General features: G+C 48.2%; 1 protein-coding gene across 2 annotated transcripts in view; it reads right to left on the reverse strand.

Annotated features, from left to right (window-relative positions):
• reb (rebuf) overlaps nucleotides 1-20,227 on the reverse strand; it is a 52,185-nt gene that overhangs the window by 7,649 nt on the left and 24,309 nt on the right. The window contains exon 1 of one of the 2 annotated variants that reach the window (XM_015185156.2): nucleotides 498-988. The exons of the other annotated variant lie outside the window; for it this stretch is intronic. The gene's annotated coding sequence lies outside the window, so the exon portion shown is untranslated. Of the gene's footprint in view, nucleotides 1-497; nucleotides 989-20,227 lie in introns of those variants that run through there. 2 annotated transcript variants of the gene reach the window in all.

Raw genomic sequence — 20,227 nt, forward strand, 5'->3', positions numbered from 1 at the left:
AACTGTTTTCCACAGACTTAAATGAGTGGTGCTGTTGCATGCGGCTTAGTTTCTATTTCTATTCCATGTCCACAGAACCTTTTGTGCCGCCCGAACAAAAGACTCAGGCAACGAACTTGATTTTGTAATTTTGTAAAACATGCAAATACATGGTGCTCTGCCAGATATGCTCACTTTTATATACTTCAGTATATAGTATATGATATATATTCTCTTTAGCTTTTATTTCACACTCATGGACAGCTGGCTATGGCCTTTGGCGTTTAGCACATACACTGATACACACACGCAGACACTGAGACACTGATAGAAGCCATGTTTATTTATAAGACACAGCCGAATGCTAATTACAAATGCCTGAGCACATTGACTGCCCATCAAATGATCTTCTCTGGCCGATCGAGCATGCTGCATTCGTTTCAATTAGCGACTAAATCAATTTAGCCAAATGCCAAGGTCGCCCCTGGAAGAGATCTCTGTCTCTCTCGCCTACTCACCCTGATTGCAATGTGCAATGCGGCGTATGCGCAATGTCCGTCGTAGCGCTTGTATCCGAATATTCACTGTTTGTTCTTGTGTGCTGGGGGGTTTGATTCTTGAGTCTGATTCAGAACTCGGCTCGTAACGCCCACCAACCAGAGACACCACCAATCAATCACCGGACCAGGTTTCTCCACACAATTGTTTTATTTTCTTTTCCTTTTTTTTTGTGTTGCGTTACACTCTTTAAATAATACGTGGGGTTTTGTCTTTTGTTAATATTCTTTCTTATATTTTGTATTTGCACAGCACTCTCAGAACTCTGCTGTCGCGACTCAGACGCGTCGTCGTCTGCTGCTGCTGCTGCTGGCTGCTGAGGCTCTGCTGTTTTATGGTTAGTAAGTCGCTCGCTGGGGAGTTAGGCGTGGTAGAAGCGCGCGCAAGAACCGCTCGCCGCAAGCTGTGTGTTTCAACTGGCGAAGTAACGGTGTGCCAGGCCGCAAGACAGCCCAGAAAAGCACCAAAAAGCGCGCACACCACAGCCGAAGAGCGGCCGAGGCGGCACGAGGCTGCCGCGCAAGACGAGGCTGGGGCCGAACCGAAGCTTGGCTTTCGGTCTTTTCAGAAGCTTGTCGACAGCCGAGCAGCGAAGTTACACTCTCTGGAGAGCGGCATGACGCACTGTTCTCTCCCCCACAGTAAAGGTCAGAATAAATCGGATTATATCATACAGATATTATCTCGAAAGATCACTTTTGTTTCTAAAGATAATCCAAGAAAATGTTTTTACATGTTTCAACCATATTGAAAGACTATATTCATCTGATCTTCCAGGGTATCTTTAAGTTATACAACCCAACAGAGCCTTCCTTTCTGGGTTTTTGTGTTGATTTTACCATTTTGAGCGTGTGAATTAGTTCTGATTTGATTTGAATTGATTTCCTTGCCGCTGCCGCTGCCGCTCCCGTGGCGGATGTATCGCTGGGTATTTCCCCTCCGTTCAAGCTACTTTATTTGGCTTGGGATTTCTTTTGATTAACTCAACGAGCGACATAATTCAGGCCCAGACTTTTATCCGTTTATGGCACTTTACTTATATGGTGGGCCCGAGTCGAATGCAATTTGCTAAAAATCTAAAATTGAAATGGAAGCACAGTGAATCATGGGGGTGTGGCGGCACCCCAAAAGTGTGTGTACGTACCCATCCGAAATTGTGGATGGATTTCCCTTTCACAACTCAATTATCATGCTGGCAAATTGGTTGTTTTCTTGGCATTGCTGGCCAGTAGTCGTCGGCGCTGAGCTAACACCGAAGGAATGCCGACGGATTGCGGCTTTAAATAGAACTCCTCAAGTGTCCGGCTGTCAGAGTCAATGTTCATGGGTATTCAATCACATTAGATCTTGGACAAAATGAAACCTAACGAAAGGCTGCGATGTGTGGCAATAATTGCCCAAGAATGCCTCCCTCTGGCCGGCCCTGTTGTAATCCAGTATAATTTTGCAGCCACTGCCTTGTTACTGTTTTTTGTTATTTCAATTAAAGCCAAAACAGCAAACGGCAAATGGCAACAGCTGTGGCTACAGTAGACAATGGCCAGGTGAATGGGAATGTTCGGGTAATAGGCTGGTGGGGAGAGCCGGGGAGTCGGGTGGGTCGTTGTTTTAATAATCATTACAAATAGCTTTTGCGGCGACCGAACGAACGGCCAACGAACGACCTTGCTACATTAAAAATACACACGAAAATAAAACCGAAAACCGTTTGGGCCACAAGTGGGAGAAAACGGGGTGGGCAACGTTTGGCCAACATTTTTTGTTGGTTTTATTTTGAGACTTGAGAAATTAGCAGCAGCAGCCGCACCGCATTTCGGCTGAAGTTTGCTAATCGGAAGGGGAGAAACATTTGCTCTTCTTCGTTCTGGCCGCTGTTTGTTTAAACTTGGCCAAAAGCAGCCAAAAGCGGTCTTAGGCGAAGATTCAATTACTTGGTCGCTCTTTTGGCGCTGAAATAACAATAACAAAATTAATAATGAATTGTTTTGGTTGATGTTCGGAGGCGCCTTTGTTTTAGCCCATGTTGTACAAACAATTTCCGCATGGCGCAGCCACAGCCAAAACTCGGGATGATCGTGCGATTTAAATCGCAATCGTTAATTCGTGCTGACACACACACACACACACACACACACACAAAGCAAAGGAGAGGCAAATTCTTGGTCTCTGTGAATGGTGTGGGCCGAAGTGGCGTATGATTGATAAGCATTGCGCATACGTCATGGTGGGCGCCGAGCATCGATCCTTCGCAGAACGGAACTATCTTATGATTCAGCTGTGACGCAACGCGAATTAAAACTAAATCATCAACAAGTTGATACGAAAAGTGATCAGCCGCCAGAAATGTCAACGACACCGCCTGGAAAGACACCAAAAGTAAAGGTCAGACCAGCTCCGACGGCCTTCGGACAGTAATTTCACAAAATGCTGTTCGGTTTCAGGTACAGGTTTGGCTTTTTGGCATGCACGGTACGCAATGCAATTTAAGAGCTTTTTAACGCCCAGCAAGAGATACGATTCCGATACGAAATACGAAACAAAAATCTAAAATCGAAACGGTAGCACAGACACCTCCGTCGTTTGCGATTGGTGGGAAAGAGGTTTATTCTCTCGTTTGGGGAGTGTTAATTGAACTGACGGCGATTTCCGCGTGTCGAAGGGGGCCTTGGCGCCTGGGAAACTGTAGAGCAAACACATTTGGGCACCCGATGTAAGGCACTTTTGGCCATAATTTTATACTCAATTAGCCCGAGGCGGCAACAATCATGTTAAGAACTCGGACTGGCCAATTCTGCGGCGGTAATTGGCATTAATTAGTTCCAGAGCAGCGCTAGGCCTGGCCTTGGCTTAACGGAGGAGATGGTTGGTGACTCAGACGAAGAGTTTTTCACATGTCAACGGACAAAGAATGCTGAAATCCGATGGTTATCCGCGATCAGGGAGAGCGACAATTGGGGGGGCTTGCTGGCTGGCAGGCTGGCTGGCTGGCTTGTTCGATGATATCAACAACATGCGCCACGCTCTGACAACAAACATTCATTTCACACGCTGCAACGTGCCAAGGTGCAGGTAGGAGCATCGCCACTGCAGCATCGGTATCATCATCTGCATCGGCAACACGCTGACTTGCAACACGGCCAACAAGCTGTAATTAACTGCCAGGGGGCTCCGCCGTCTCCCCATTAGAAAGAAGACAGGGCATGCAGCAAGTGGCACAGTTCCATAATCGTAACTGGCAACTTGCACTTTTACTTGCCGCCCCTTCCCCTGCCCCCCACGGGCATTAGAAATAGAACCAGAAGGAGCACCCGGACACTCCAGTTCCCCAGTGCTGGGGCATGACAACCCGAAGAGTAATTGCAGACATAATTCATGGCTCAAGGCCAAGTTGAAGCAAATGAAATTCGTTTTCAGCACCTCACTCAGCACCGAAGACACCGAAGGCACCGAAGGAAGAGGAGGCGGCTCCAAGCCTCGTTCTGGCCCGGACCTGGCTCTGCTCTTTGTCTAGAAGATGAATGGCCCCGGTAGCGGGGCTGCTGTTCTGTGATAGCACGTTATGGCAGCTTATTAATCAAGTTGCTGGCGAAATTAGCACAGTGCGGTGGCAACTGAAACCGAAAGCAGAAACAGTCGGCCCCAGAATGAGCATCCGTCCAGTCGGATCGGAGAAGGCTGTCTGCAGGCGGCGATGTAAGTTTAATTATAATAAATGTCGGCTTTAAATATGCCATTAAAGCAAATGTAGAAGCGCATTTAATTGAATGCACTCGATCAGAAGGCCCCTGACGAGTGTAAAATTAAGAAGTTACAGAAATTAACATAAATTATAAGTAAAAAAGGCAAGGAAAAACTATGAATAATAGTTACAAATATCAACGGAGGCAGCACTGGCAAACAATGTAATCGATATACATTGATTATGGGGCAGCACTGTTCTTGGCATCTATCGGAAGTCCTCCCCTGTCCAGTGTTGTAATCGATGACCACTGAAGCTAGAACTAGTTCCATTTCGTCAGTTCATTAATGCTGGAACTGGACTGTAGCTCTCTCTTTCAAAAAAGGACTACCCAGCACTTGTAATCGATACAAAATGAGGCTCGTACTAGTTCCACAAATACCGTAACTGAACAAGAACTAGTACGAAGGTCATCAGGCCATCTGCGCCGTGGGACAGGGTGACATCAAACATCATTCCAATGCGGGCTAATGCATAATTACCGCAATTAAGCTGTCGTCTATGCAATAAAGTTGAAATCAACATCACTCGACTTCAAGTCACTTTAAATAAACTAATTAATGTTCTAAGATTAAGGCGAGAGATTGCGCTAATTGCAGTTTCAACGCGTGTTGCGATTGGCATCGATATGGTGCCCCCACTGCCGCTTGCATGATTTATAAATGCGCCGCCATTGCCACACAGAGATGCAAATAGAGAGAAGGAAGCTCCAAGTCGAAGTCATTAGAGTGCATCCCCCCATGGGGCAGAGCTCTGGCGTGGGCGCCGCCTTACAATACTGATCTGGTACTCTGGTACTACTGATCTGTATAGGGGCGCGGGGGCGGGGGTCTTCTGATTAATGTGCCCACTTGGGGGCCAGAAAGCGAAAACGATAAGGATTGCTACTGCCACCGTTGTGGCCATATGCTCGAATGCCATATAAATTTATTGCATGGCAGGGCAAATACACAAACACCGTGTAAATCAATTATTCATGCCCCAACAACAGAGGGGCATAAAAATGTCATACAATTTGTGGCAATTACAAGTAGCAGGCGATAAATATGCCCAGGATGCTCTGGCGTTAGGGATTTGTCCGGCCTGCGGTCGAGGACTCCCAGTGGCATCTGCCATTGACCATATTTCAAATTGCAGCTCTATAAATACATGGGTGAGTGATTGTGGCGCGTTATCGGGACTTTGGCTGGGACCTCCATTAAGTTTGACTTATTTATAGACAGATGATTTATGGTGCAGGCGCACCACACACACTCTCTCTCTCTCTCTCTCGATTCATGAGCATGTTCTAAGCCAAATCTGCATACTGGTAGCTAAATCTGATCTATAACATATACTTGGCCAAACTAAAGACATGTGTACTGTGTGTAAGTCGCTCTAAGCCGCCATATGAGTATGCAAATGCTGTGGGCCCCCAAACAGGCTGTCCTTGAATAACCATCATCCAGAGAGCCAGACAGCCAGCCAGCCACAATCTTATACAATACAAAACGATCGTACATATGAAAACCAGCGACAATCAGTTTTATTTTATGGCAGCCGAAAATTCTATTGTAACCTGTTTTCTGAATTTTATGCATATTTCTGCCCCTGCCCCTGCCCCTGCCCCTGCCTCTGACTCTGGGCTTACGTCAAAGACTAACGCACGGATCCAGCATCGGGGAATGATATCAATCTTTATGGTTCATATGGAACCACCGAAAGAAACCGAAAGGTTACCAACTCTTGGTTTCTATCCCCTGGCTGGGGATAGCTTCGTTTTAAATGAATTCTTCAAGTCCCGCCCTGCGTGTAGTTTGTAGAAAATAAAAGTGTGTTTATTTTTACTTTTGTGATGGCACCAACATATCATCGGCCAAACTTGTTCCAGCTGTTTGATGAATGCGCCACTGTGGCCGCTTTAATTGTTATTAATCTGCTGCTCTTTAATGGCATAATTAAATGAACAAAAAACAAAATCAAATACCCATATGTGAGAGAGACCCACGCCTCCTGGTCCAACTCCTTTTGCTGTGGCGTTGAAGGGGCAAAAGCGAAGATCGATCTGCAAATCGATGGTCGGGTGGGCGTGGGCATTCGGAATTGAACCAGAAACGAGATCGAGTCGAAGTGGGCAATACCCTATTCGTGGTATAGGGGCTGTGATCGCAAGAAAAGACAAAGGAATCCAGCCAAAAGTGTATTGGCTGCCCAGCAATTAGTGGCATTTCCTATTTGGTTAATTTGCAGAAAATTGAAAACGGGTGTGCGCTGTATAGCATTTTGGCATTTGATTCGAGCTTCGTGAATGGAATCGCGGAGTGGCGGAAGATTAATGGAACATGTACTCGAGACATGCACAGATCTGGCGAATCCAATGTTAATGGCGCTCTAACCCACCCAAACCGAACCGAACCGAACCGTTTTGGCCTGTCATAAATGGCTCGATTCTCATGCAGTTAGCGGCATTTTTGGCAAACTTTTACTTCCGCTTGTGGTCTTGAGGTCTGTCTCTGCTGAATGGTTTAATTGATTTCTTCTCACTCGAAGCGACGTTAATTGCTCGACAACGTTCGTAGGCCCGAACAAGTAGCGAAATCCTCTTGGCCTAAACGGTTTGCCGGTGAAACAAGCGCTTAAAATACCATACAATTGAGACAAAGAACTGCTGTCTGGCAATGATTGTTTCGGCGTTTCGCCTAGGGCCGGCAATGGAACGTCCACACGTTAATTGAATTAACCAAAACTATGCTGCATTTAGCTAAAAGATAATTTGCATAAATGCCCAATCGATCATTATTATCGGGTAATCGATTGCTTAGTGTCAATTTCACTTTTCGGTTTCACTTTTATTATCATTTGAAAAGCACACACACAGCCGACACAGAAACTTGTTTTTCCCCTGCCTGCTGCTGGCATTATGACATAATGTACAACAATTTATTCTATTCTCTACCCAACCCCCGTATCCGGTTCGGACATTTGCCAAAATAATACAATTATTAAGTTTTATGCTCGCCGCTTAGTGGTTTTTAAATTCTCTGGCACTAAACTAGTTTTTTTCGAGAAATATGAAACAGGCTTTGGACGAGTTGCTTTCGATAACAGTTCGATAGACTGCTCCCACTACAAAGTTCAGAGTTCGAGCATCCACACGCATCTTGAGAGTTCAACAAACGTTTACTCTTCGAGTGTTTGCTCAGCTCTATTCGAATATTTATCAACTGGTAAACTGGTTCGATTCGTATCGGGGAATTTGCATTAAGTATTTAACATTTACCGTTATGCATTTAAAATCCGAAACGAAACAAAAAAAGGCAACTGAAATCGAAAACGAGTCTAACCAGAACGCCTTAATATTTGTACACCCATCGATACCCAGAACAGAGAGATCTCTAGCTCTCAACCTGATCTCGACTTGGCAACCGCAAGTGCAATAAAACACAATAAATATACGATATATGTATATGCCATAAAATGTAGCAATCGGTTCTTGGCTTTTTGTTTCATTTTATTTTACAGGAATTCCCGCTGACTGGCGGCAATGTCATGGGATGACCTTGCTTGTGCCCCTGCCCCTGCCCCTGCTGCTGCTGCTGCTGATGCTGCTGCTGCTCTTCTGACGTCACACATATGGGTATCGATATTTCATAATGATGAAGCCGTGTGGGCTTTCATGTAGTACCTGTTCTTCGGCATGCGGGCCACACCATCGACTATAAGCCGCCGCTGATGACGGGGTATTACTCATCTTTGGTGGGTACTTTTTTGGGTAACAATTCCATCGAACCATTTTCAGGCCTTTTCCAAGGACTCTCCACTGGCAGCACTCGTTGCCCACTCGCAGGAGAATCGTCTACGCCCAGACACATATCTGCTCGTTTAAGTTGTTTATGGACGCTCCTCTGGGGCTCGTTTACATAGTTGATGGGATGGGATGGCATGGCATGGCATGGGATTGGAGCTGGAGCTGGAGCTGGAGTTGGCGTTGCTCCCTTGTTAACATGATGGGCAGCAAATGGGCAGCCAGAAAGTGAAACTGAAATCGAAAACTATTTGCGAAAATAGAGCAATAAGTTGGTAAGGCACCAGGACGAGAGACGGCACGGCAGACGGAGATGCGTTGACAACGATAGCAGGCGGCCAACAGAGTTATTAACCTGGAACCTGGAACCTGGAAGCGTGACAGAGCCGGACGGCAGGGGGACCCAGGCGCATTATTTTATTTCGAATTTAATGATGGCTAGAACCCTTGTCGCCCTCTGATTGGGGAACTGGAGCGTGGTCCGGACAACGTTCAACAAATTTGAGCCTGTCTCTGGGTCTATTGTCGTGTTGTTTTGTTGTTTTTCTGTTTTGTTGGGGGTGTCTTGCTGTCGCTGTCAGTTGCGTGTTGCTTGCCTGCGCCGTTGATGACGTCGTAGACGGAGGCGTTGCCTCTCTTTGCAATCACCAAAAGTGATCGCGATTGTGCCGCCGAAAGAAATACAGTAAAAGACACAGACAGAGACAGAGCTCCCTTGGCTAACAAGGTCTGCCAACTGCTGGCCATTGAAGTTGAAGGTCACAGCACGTACACCATCCCAGGGGCTGTGTGTGTGCCTGATCAGAGCACAGCATATCGATATCGTAGAGCCGCCGTCCGACTTGCAGTCAAAGCCCCTCTCAACATGTAATAAGTAACAAATGCCGCACGACATTCGACATTTTTATGCAAAGACATTTGGGTGGGACGATGTCCCAGATTGCGGGGGGGGGGGTTGGGGCAGGACTTATCTTCGTAATTGAAGCAGCTGCATTGTCCATAAATTCTTGGCCGCCAGCTACGTGGGCAGCGGCTGCTTTTGAATGTGATTTTGCTTACGCAAAACTATGCAGAAATTTAATTAAAAAATCCCGCAGCGAAAGCGTGCCGACCCCCAGATACCCATTAGAAGGCAGATATGTAGCGCAGATTAGGCCATGCCCAAGATACCCTCGTCCCCTCCAGGGCATCGAGAGGCATCCCCAGTTTGGGCCTGGCCGACTGTCGCTGCTGCAGGAAGAACCAAACAAATCAAGTCGAAAACATTGACAACGAGCACCAGGTCCACTAATGACCAAGTCAAAGTCAGCGACAAACTAAGAGGAGAACTAAGACAGCGACTAAGTCACAGTCAAAGTCAGGAGGCTGTCTAACATCAAACAAATGCTGTCCAAAGAGATTCTTCCTGCTGGCGCTGCTGCCTCGGCAGCTGGCTGTCGATATGGAAATGGAAAATGCATCTGGACGATGGAGGAAGGTGAAATTTACTTGCACTTCAGTGAAAACATTGATTGGCTTAATTAACCGGCCCGAGAGAGCAGACCGACATTGGCAATGAAATGGAAAACTATCATGGCTATCGGGCACCGAGCTCCAAGCTCCAAGCTCCAAGCTCCAACTGGAGGCTCCCCCAAGAACACTTTCAGCTGTGGAACTCGTTACGGAGTGGTATCGTCACGCATGGATCGCAAATTTATTTGTCAATCAGGCAAAAGTATGAAGCCAGTCGGAGCATAAAATACACATAATTGCATTTAGCCTCCTGCCACAGCCCACCACAAAGGATTCCATCGGCTGATAAGCCTCCAACAACGAGTCCGCGTCCGAGTCCGAGTCCGAGTCCGCGTCCGACTTCAACCTTGCCCCCGGGAGTTTGAAATGCTCTCGTAATAAATTGAATTCACCTTTTGTGTCCGTTTGTGTTTGCTTTAAAAGTAACAACAAGAGCCCTTCCTCTGGCTCCCAGAGCCACTATCCAGAGGCCGGAGACCAGAGACCGGGGACCAGCGACTACATCTACTGGCACTTCTAAGACCCACACACGCATGTAGTTCTGGCCCAACAATTGGCATAAATATCACTTTGCTCCCTTGAGCGTGTGGCAGCAGCAGCAGCAGCAGCATCAGAGCCAACTCGAGGTCCCAGGGCCTGCCCTTTGCCTGTCCCCCATCCCATGTCGAGAGGTAGTAGCAGCCGCTTGATAAATTTCATACAAGTTACTCTAACATTTTTACTACTCCCGAGTGTTCTCTGGGCGACACCCAGGACCCTTCCTGCCCTGCCCTGCCCTACCCTCTCCCTCTCCTGCCGTGATTGAGTTAACTTCATTTGCTTGACTTGGCCAAGACAAGACACGTGCTGGCCTGCCCTTCTGGCCTTCCTCGGCGCTGGAATTTATTCGATTGCCTCTTAGCCAAACATGTCAGTTATGTTTGCGAAAGTACATATCATCAGGCCCTCGGACATGCGTTTGTGTAGGTTTCTGGCCAGCAGGCTACAACCAGTCTGTTGCAGCGGCAGGAAAGCGGCAGGAAAGCGGCAGGAAAGCGGCGCACAAACAAATTTATGGCAAATTTTTATAGTAAAATCTTGAAAGTGTCGAAATCGTCCGCGAACGAGAAGGAAAATCGCGGCTCCCACTCTCGCCCTCCTCCAATGCCTGCTGTGTGGGGTCATGTACCAATCTGCCGGCCAATCGTGCCGCCAGCCCCTTGTACTTGATAATGTGGTAATTTAGGGCCCCACTGCACGCCCTCTCTGTGTGGAGCAATTGAAAAGTTGTGTTTCTATTTCAGTGTTTATGGTTCTTTTATCCAAGGCAGAGCCCAGCCCCATAACAAAGACTTCTTTGTGCATGGCACCCGTGCATTCTCCGATCATTTAGCGACCAAATGCATAACCATTTCCCAATATTTTAGCACCTTCCCACCACAGCCCCCAGCCGCCGCCTCCATGGTGGCTTCTGGTTCTGGGTGCTGAGGCCCGTGCCAGGGGCCTGTCAAAGCATGTCAAACACCTCGGCGGTGCTCCTCCTCCACAGCATCGCCATATGGTTGGCATATCGGGCCAGCCATTGACATCTCTCTGACAGCGCGTTGACCCAGTTCTGGCTGGCTCTCTGGAGGCATGAGCCAAGACTCCTTCGATTTGGAGCAGTCTCTGTCTGTGATATTGAACTTTTGATGGTCAAGTCGGCCGCTAATTGCATCTCATTCGGTGTCATGCGGCATGTGGCATGGGGCGTGGGCCTGGGCCTGGGCCTCAGCGGCTCTGCTGCTCCGTGGCCCTGGGGCGTGGGTGGAAGTTGTCACAATTTTGATTTTGAGTCGGTCTGACAGGCTGCCCCCGTCTGTGGACTGTGTGGAGCGGCATTAATTACGCTGCACTCGCTCTCGCGGGGCATTCTAATTCGCAATTACAATGCGGATATATCCATGAGGACAGCAGCAACAGCTCCAGCTCCAGCTCCAATCCCTTATCTTGTGTAATATTTTCATGTACGTGCCAGAGATTCTTGCAGAGGCAGGCCTTACATGTTACACGTGTTCTTGCGGCTGCGGCTGCGGGTTGCACAGGTTGTTCCTCAGTCCTTAGATTGCACTTAACATCGATGAACACAGCACACTTCCTGGCTGGGCAGAGAGCCAAAGGTTGGGGCAGGCCCTGGGGCTGTGCCACAGGCCGGTTGTGGAGTAATGGAGATTCGCGGGAAACGATCGTCGCGCCGCAACTTGAGTAGCCATAGTTTAATTGATTTATTAAAATGCCTGCCATCGGCCATTATTTATGATGTGAACTATGTGCCAGAGGCTTCGATTTCAGGGCCTCTCCCGGCCACCGGCCACCAGGCACCGGTCCCGCCTGCAGACTGGCTGCCTGGCCCTCTGATTGGTTCTGAAATGTGTGGAAAATTAGAGCAAGTGCCACTCGAGAGGCGGCACGGCACGGCACTCAGAATCAGCCATGAAAACATTCCCCCCACTTGGCAGCGGCGTTAGCAATAAATTAAAGGCAATTTTAGCCAAATAAAATGCTAACGGTCTTGGCCAGGCAGCCCGTCGTTGGCTGTGGCATGCTTTGCCCTTTTTCAACTCGGACTCAGACCCCCTCCCACTCCCACTCCCACTCCGGGACCTGATATGATGGACAATGTTGTGGTAGTGCCTGTTGTTGGCAACACAAACATTTGGCCAGGCCGGTGCACTGAGGGGAAACCGATGTTCTTGGGGCAGAAATGACTTGGGGGGAAACGCTGAGAGATTCTCTCGGTGTAGGGCCAAATGCAGATGCCTTCTTGGTATTTGTCACGTTCATCCATTTCGAGAGGAACACGTACACGCTGAGGCATTGTTAATAACTTTATTCGTCGTCCGCATCCGCGTCCGCCTCCGTGTCCTACTTGTTGCTGACAACTTGCCTCTCCTGCCGCGGATCACGGGAGGCAGGCAGGCACACAACCGTTATTTATGAGGCATGCTCAATTATTGGCATTCGATTGGGGGCCTCGTGGCGCCCGCATCACAGACGCAGCACCATGTTCCTCCCCCACCTCCTGCTCACCTAATCAGGCAATCAGCTGGGCCCCTGAGTCTCTATGAGTCTCTATGGCTCCATGGTCTCGAACCTCCCAAATCGTCGACTCTTGGGCCGGCAATTAAGTCACCGTTTGCCGTTATGCAAATAGCAACAAGGTCAGACAGCTCCACCAGGGGCAGCGAGGGGAGGGGGCGGGGGGCATCTGGAATGCGCTGCATCATCATGGTCATGGACCCTGCCTGGAGCCGCCGCCCCAATGGGGTTTCCTGTTTTGTGTGCAAAATTAGAACAAATTGTTCATGATCAATGCGGGGTCATTGTTGTCTTGGGCATTGCCAAAAAACAAATCTGTGTACCATTCGGCTGTTGTAATCATTCGACTGCGACCTGATTCTTTGGCAGTCCGGGCCCTGGGAAGCCCACGAGCGAGTTCTAACCACAAGTCGAATGGGGCCCACGTGAATACCCATTCAATTATGAGTCTGCTCTCGGGTATCTGCTTGTCTCTGAATCATCATCGTCTCGGGCCTGTTGCGGTGAAAGTTCTGATCAATATTTAACTTGCGATAAACGAAATCACATCTAGATTTGCGGACAAGGTTCCGATCGGCAGGTTCCGATACGATGGAAACTCTGCAAAGGTGGACCCTTTAGGGACAAGGCCTCATTAAATGTGTATTGAACCTGCCTTTTATCTTAGTTGAAGGACACTCCATGGACACCATGCTATTGTTGAGCATATCTTGGAGTGTCCGCCTGCGGGAACTTCCACTGTGTTTCAGCCTTTGTGGAGGTCGATTGTCAGCAGAAATCAAACCAATCTCTGACGCATTGATGCGTCCTTGGGCAGTGGTACAAGCTGTACAGAATCACCAGCAAGACAATGAAAAATGAATGAAGAATTAAAGCATGGTGGATGGCGGATAGGGGATAGGGGCTAGGGGGAGATCGCACAAAGGCTATCCATGCCATCATGCCACAAGCTGCCACAAGTGCAACAGCAACAGCAGCACCGCACAAAAGCTGGCAACTCGAGCAGTAATTATTATTATTTGTGATATATTCGTATTTATTTCCGAGCTACGGAGCTAGCTACTATTCCATTATTTCGCGCATGACTAACCAAATGCAATTTGAGATTCCATTCTTTTTTTTCTGTTTCTTCTGGCACTTCTGTGCCATTGAATTCCTTTTGTTCCACTTGGTGGCATGGCAGCTCTGCGCTCTCTGCTGCTGGGCCTCGCGCTCTGGTGTTGCAATAAAAAAGCGCATTAAACAAAACTCGGGCAAATGGAAACAAAAATCGACAGTAATCGTAAATTTGTAAATCGGTTGCAAGAACATGTGTTTACACAGTCACTGGGCCAGAGCCCAGAGAGCCACTCCGGCCAATGCGGGTCATGAGTTAATTGAATCGTTCTTAAATGCTCCGAAGGGGGGCCTTTAAAAATAATCTGACACACTTTGCCTGTTTACCCACTCTTCTCCACTGGCATTCTGGAACTGATATTAGAAAGCGACAGGCCCGAGTCCGACGAAAGCGAAATGGAGGCCAGAGCTGGACAAGATCGTTCGAGTGGCCCGAGGATGAGTCTGAGATGTGATTCCAGGCCAATCGATGCAAAAAAATCTTCAATAATCTTGAATTTATCGTGAGAGAAATCAGCTCTGTGGCAGGAGAATCGAATGGAAATAAGGGATCAGATCAGTAAATATATGAACAAGGGCTTAAGGATGGAATGGCAGAGTATATCTTCTTCTAAGGAATATCATTAAGAACGATTATGTATTCAATCTATCATAAGTATTAGAGCATTATAGACCATTACCATATCTCCATGTCTTTTCTGAAGTATTTGAATATCTCTTTCTCATAGTATAGATTATAGATCATAGCGGAACTGGTTTGTGGAATCTATAGGCATGCATATCAATCATTCCACTCCCAATCACAATTTATATCGTCCATTTAATGGTATTCCTCCCCCGTCAAGCCCACACACTCACGAGTATTCCTTCCTCCACCAAAAACAACAAACACGCCCAGTCCGCTTAAGCTTTCGACTACATTGCATGCAAAGTCCAGCCCCGCCTAAAACTATGCAAAGCTTAAAGCCCGACAGCGATCAGCAGGTTACAGCAATTAAACACAAAAACAATTCACAAACTATGCAGCGACTGCAGCAGAGCTTAAGAGCGAGCGCAGCTGAAGAGAGGCCAAGCCAGAGAGAGAGAGAGAGAGAGCTTTGGGCGTGCGCTGTTGCATGGCGGGGCTAAAGCTTTAGTTCCCGTTGTCGCCGTCTGACGCTGGATCGCTTTGGCAGCTCGTTTTACCTGTTTCTGTTACGGGCCTTAACATTATCGATTTGATATTAATTTTAGCGTTTTTTTTTCGCCTTTTCGCTTGCTATTTTGCAATGCACATGCCATAGCCAGCGGCAGAGACACCGCCAGTGCTTGGCCACGAGAATTTGTCTGCGCTGTAATCCCGCCCGGTCTGCGATCGCTAATTAAATGCCAAAACAAAGGCGAGTGCGGCAATTAATGGCAGCGCAGCCCCTCGTTCTTGATTATATGGAGTTGTTGCTGGCAAAGATATGCAGATTGTAGATTATGCATAGCACAGGCAATAGATTAACATAGCACTGATACCCCGCCTTGAACCTATGGTGCTTTGAACTAGTTCCAGTTGGAACTACAAGTAGTTTAGGAGGTTAGAGGGGGTACGAAATAAAGGACTAGCGATAAGAGAGACTGGAATGGACTTTAAAACTCAACTACATTAATTTTGACTCTGAAAACTGGTTCCATTTTCAATAAAAGATCATGTCTTTGGGTATTTAACAGGTTGTTTCAGTCTTATTTAGTTATACTCCCTCCTTAAAGGTCACCTCTACTTGACTTTGCATAAGCTGGAACTAGTTCCATATGCAGTTCCCGCTGCAGCTCCTCCGCCACAGCAGCGGGGTGACATGGGCTGACAGCATGACAGTTCCCCGTGTGTTTTGACTCGCCCGCCACATCCCATTGACAGTCAGCGATAGTGGCAGGTCAGCGGCAGCGGCTGCCCACGCTAACGATCCCTGTCCACAGGCCCCCTCCCCTGCCTTCCCCTGCTGTCGGATTACTGGTGGCCGAGTGCATCGGTGGCCTCACATGAATTCGACATTAGTCGGCGATTAATCACGCGGGGAGGCACAATCAAATTCCAGGGAAGTTCTCTTTTCTTCCCAGGACACAGCTATGTCGGCGATAGCGAGACAGAAACCATCAAAGCGGAGTCATGCGAATGAGATCCATGGGAAGGGGATGGGGATGGGTATGGGGATGGACTCAAGGTCAGGCAGCGGGAGATTTATGAGCCAGATGACACCCGCATTCACATGGAAACTGGAAACTGGTTTGTCTCCTTTTGGCCGAGAGAACCTGCAGCTTCTCTTCAGCTCGGTTTTGGCATCGACTTCGTCTCTGCGACCCGTTTATCGGCATTAATTAAAGACTGTATGCGAGATTTGATTAATTTTAAATAGCAAATAGCGAATCTGTGTGGGGGACGCGTCCATTTGTCTTCATTAGGACGCGGTGCAGCTCGAGCTGAGACCAAACAAATGGCAAAGTGTGCTGCAAGTCGCTCTAATTAACTAATTTGTTTGCCCAGCAACAAAAGACTTTGGCAACGAACTTGACTCTGACACGGACACAACAGAAATACATGCAAAAAGCCAGAGATCTGCTGCGGATCTCGAGCATCCATCAAGCTGTGTGAAATGAACACATCAATGACCGTTTTTGGTGGGGGGCCGAAAGGCCTAAAAGTCGGAGCCCGCCCAAGCCAAAAAACCTTGGTGGCCGGCACAGAATAAATTAACCAACTCGAACGACTGTGAACGCATTTCTGAGAGCGCAAATTTTCACATGACGATGATGATGATGATGGCGATACGATTACGCCATCGCCACATAAATTAGGCGACTATTTAGCTCAGATCTGGCCCCGTCCCGATCTCCTGTCCAGCTCTAATCAGAGACGAGATCAAGCGTGGCAAATTGGAGCAGACACAAGTGCCGATCGCTGCTAACCGCCAAGACGGGGCCACCACTAAGACGGGGCAACCACTAAGACGGGGCAACCACTAAGACGGCAGTTTGCTAGAAGCGAAAGCAAAAGTATTGCCTCGCCGCATTGCCGCTGAAAAGCAACCGCAACGAGAGGAAGGCAGACAGCTGCCGGACGGCTTTTTTGCACATGGTTTTTGTGTCTCTTTAAGGGGCCAATAATTGCGCAAAAATAACTGAACAAGGCGAGCTCCAATCCAGCACGGGTTAGTGGTAGTACATTATATAGTCCAGTCCCCAGTCCACAGTCCCCAGACCGGATCGAACCCCTGGCCGATCCACACCCCGCCCTGGCGGCAGTTACCTGGCTGGTACCTCGTATTCGTGATGCCGGACAATGGACCGGTGGATGGAAAATATTTCGACTTGATTAAAGCAAAATTATTTGACTTTGGGGCTTCGAACTCCTGCATTGGCTGGGGGTTCGGGATCCGATTGGGGGTCGTATGGGGTCGGGTTGGGTCGGGTCAGTAGGTTAAATTTGATATAAATTGATTGGCCAAAGGCGGATATTTTGGGCCGATTTGCGGGACCCACACTAAGGTCGGCCATAACCATGTGGATTTACTTTCTAATTACGGGCAAACAGCGGCAGTTAGGAGCTTTTGTTGCCTGCCTGGCTAATTTACGGCACGTCCGAAGTGCCCCGAAAAGCACTTTGGGGCCAGCCGACTCAATTTCAAATTAAATTTGTATTCAAATAGACCACAGACGCCTGCTGCTGCTGCCGCTGCTGCTGCTCAGCCACTCAACTGGGCAATGACAAGCAAATTAACCGCAACTGCCGCTGCCTGCCGCTCCATGTTGCACCATCGCACCCAGCACCGAGTCTGGACAATCAGCAAACTGTCGGCTCTGGTGGCTGCCTCCACTGCTGCTGCCACTGCTGCTGGTTAACTACTTCTCGCGCCCAACCCAACTTCTGCCTCGTTGGGGCATATAATTTTCCACACGTAACCTTGAGCAAAAAGAAATATACGAAAGAGATTCAAATGAATCTATCAGGGCAGCGCACTCTGGGCATATGCAAAGCCACAGTGAATACTCGACGGACGGACAGCTGCCAGAAATGCAACAGCCAGACGACAGGCCTGATGGCCCACCGAGAGATCTCTTTTAAGCGGAGTTCCAGTAGTTGCATCAATGAATAACGAAAGCCTGGGAGGGAGTCCAACCTAGACTGCCTTCGTCCGCCCCTTCACCTGTTGAGGCCCCGCTAATGAGCTTCATTTCGTGGCAACAATTGGAGCTGCATAATTAATATTAAAAGCCATATTCGGTCGATTATTGGCAAATTAATTGGCTTCGGCTTCGACTTCGACTGAAATTGGAGCTGAAATTGCAGCTGCAGTGACTGTACCCTGCCCCCTGCCCCCGCCATTGCCATTGTTGTACGCCAAAATGTGAAATTCCAATAAAAATTTGTAGGAACTGGCGCCGTCGCCTTATGGAATGGATCGGGTCATGCCGTCGTCCGCGAGTGCCCGAGTTATGCCCCGTCCGGATTAGGTAATAGCCGGGGGTGCCTTTCACTCGCAGCCGCCACACAAAAGACCAGCAGACACTCGTTTTGGCCTGTAATTTATTTGTATAGGCCATAGAAATTAGTTCAACGGCAGCGCCAGCAGCGGCAGAAAGGCAAAAGTAATTCCCGCCCACTGCCCAAATGTGAGTGCCAGGGCACTTGACTCTAGATCTGCTTTCCCCCCCATCCATCCAGGGGCTAGAAGTTGTGCAACAATTAGTGCAACTGCAGGTGAAAGGCAGGCACAAATCCTGGCCCAAAGAGCACGCGCTTTCCCCCCCTCTAACGCCACCGAGGCCTCCCCCCCAGATGGCGGCTTTAAATCTATTGAATATCACTTAACAAGGCGCAGCTGTCAGCGGTTTTTATAATGAATTGTTCCACAGCCGCATTGTCTCTCAAATTACACGATATCATTTCCAAACGCCACATTTTTTGGGGGCACGTGACAAGGCTTTGAATCAGATAGGAATTTACATACAATATGTACAAAGTACATACATAGAGATCTGGCGCACCAACAGCTGTGGTTTCGGAGCTGCCCAAAGACCCCAGATCGAAGCAGGAACTGAGACCCCGAAAGGTAGTCTGCTGGTGGGCCCTCATAAATCTTCTCTTCTTTATGCAGGAAGCCCAGACAGGTCCAGCCCTGCCTCTGCCCCAAACAGGGAAAGTCTCTGCCAATCTTTGTGGCCACAAGATGCAGCCGCTTGTCAAAGGTCGCGGCAAGCGAAAGTGACTCTGCCTTGCCCTTTTTTTCTTTTTTGCAGGCGACCAAACCCGTTTCCTGCGTTTGCGGCATGCCACAGAGAGAGAGAGAGAGATGCGCCACATTAGGAGGTTCGCACTGACCTACATGCCAGGCATGGGATCGGCGGCTCCAGGTTGCGCAATGCCCATAACCTTCGCATTGAGGGGGAGACTCGTCCAATGACATCAAGAAAATAGCTACAAAATAGCGCACAATCATTTTGGTAAATGATTTAATTAAACTAAACAGTCGAACAACATTCGTCCAAGAGCCAAGAGCCAGGCCCCAGCCCCAGTCTCCAACACCTTTCTGGCGGCCCAGCTCGACTCGACTCGACTCGGCTCGAATTGGTTCGAGTGCTTTTCAAGTGTGTGACATATTGGCGTCAAGTTCATAATTCACAATTTATTTCATTCCGATTTGAACAAAAGGCGACCAAGTGGCGCTGATCGGGCGACATTGATTGCGATGATCTGGAGCCAAGAGACTTATGGCCATAGCAGAACTCTCCTCTCCTCTCCGTTCGGGCATTGGATTCGATTCGATTGGATTGGATTGTGCAGAAACTGGTCTGCCTTCTGATCACCGAACTCGCAGTGTTTCCGTTTTGTTTCTCAAGTTTTTTGTTTTTCTTTGGTCCAAGAATAAAAGGGAATTTTTTGCCTGCCAATTGAATGATTACGGCATACACTTACGAGCATGTACGTACTCGGCTTCAATGAGTCAACAGTTAAGGCCAGCTTTTGTTATAGACCAGGGGAGTACCCTTTGGAGCTGGGAAAACTCCTTCCCAGGTTGAACGATTCACCCTCTCTTGAGCTCTTTGGCTTTCTTGGGGGCTGATTGCTTGTGCTCTTACCCTTTGTTTATGTTTCTGTTTCATTGTTTGATCTTCTTTGGGTTTCTTTTTCCCTCCAAATCGTATCTTCTGTTGCCCCCTGGTTGGACTTGAACTTTGTGCGTGTGTTTTTTTGGGTTTTCTCATCATGTTTCGTGTTTGTCAAGGCTCTGGCTCTCGTCGTACAGTAAGCACTCGACTATGGTGAAACACAAGTGGGATTGTCGCGGCACCCCCTATATCTACAGGTGCTGACCCCAAAGGCATTTTAGCTGGTTAGCGAATTGGCAACGCTCGATTGGAGGCCCTAATAATTTTTAATTACCAAAAAATATACAAACACAGGCCCGATGGAGGTGCGGCTGTTTGAACTTGACTTTAATTGGCTTTCCTTTCAATAA

Source organism: Drosophila pseudoobscura, chromosome 3 (genome assembly GCF_009870125.1).
Source record: "Drosophila pseudoobscura strain MV-25-SWS-2005 chromosome 3, UCI_Dpse_MV25, whole genome shotgun sequence".
NCBI lineage: Eukaryota > Metazoa > Arthropoda > Insecta > Diptera > Drosophilidae > Drosophila > Drosophila pseudoobscura.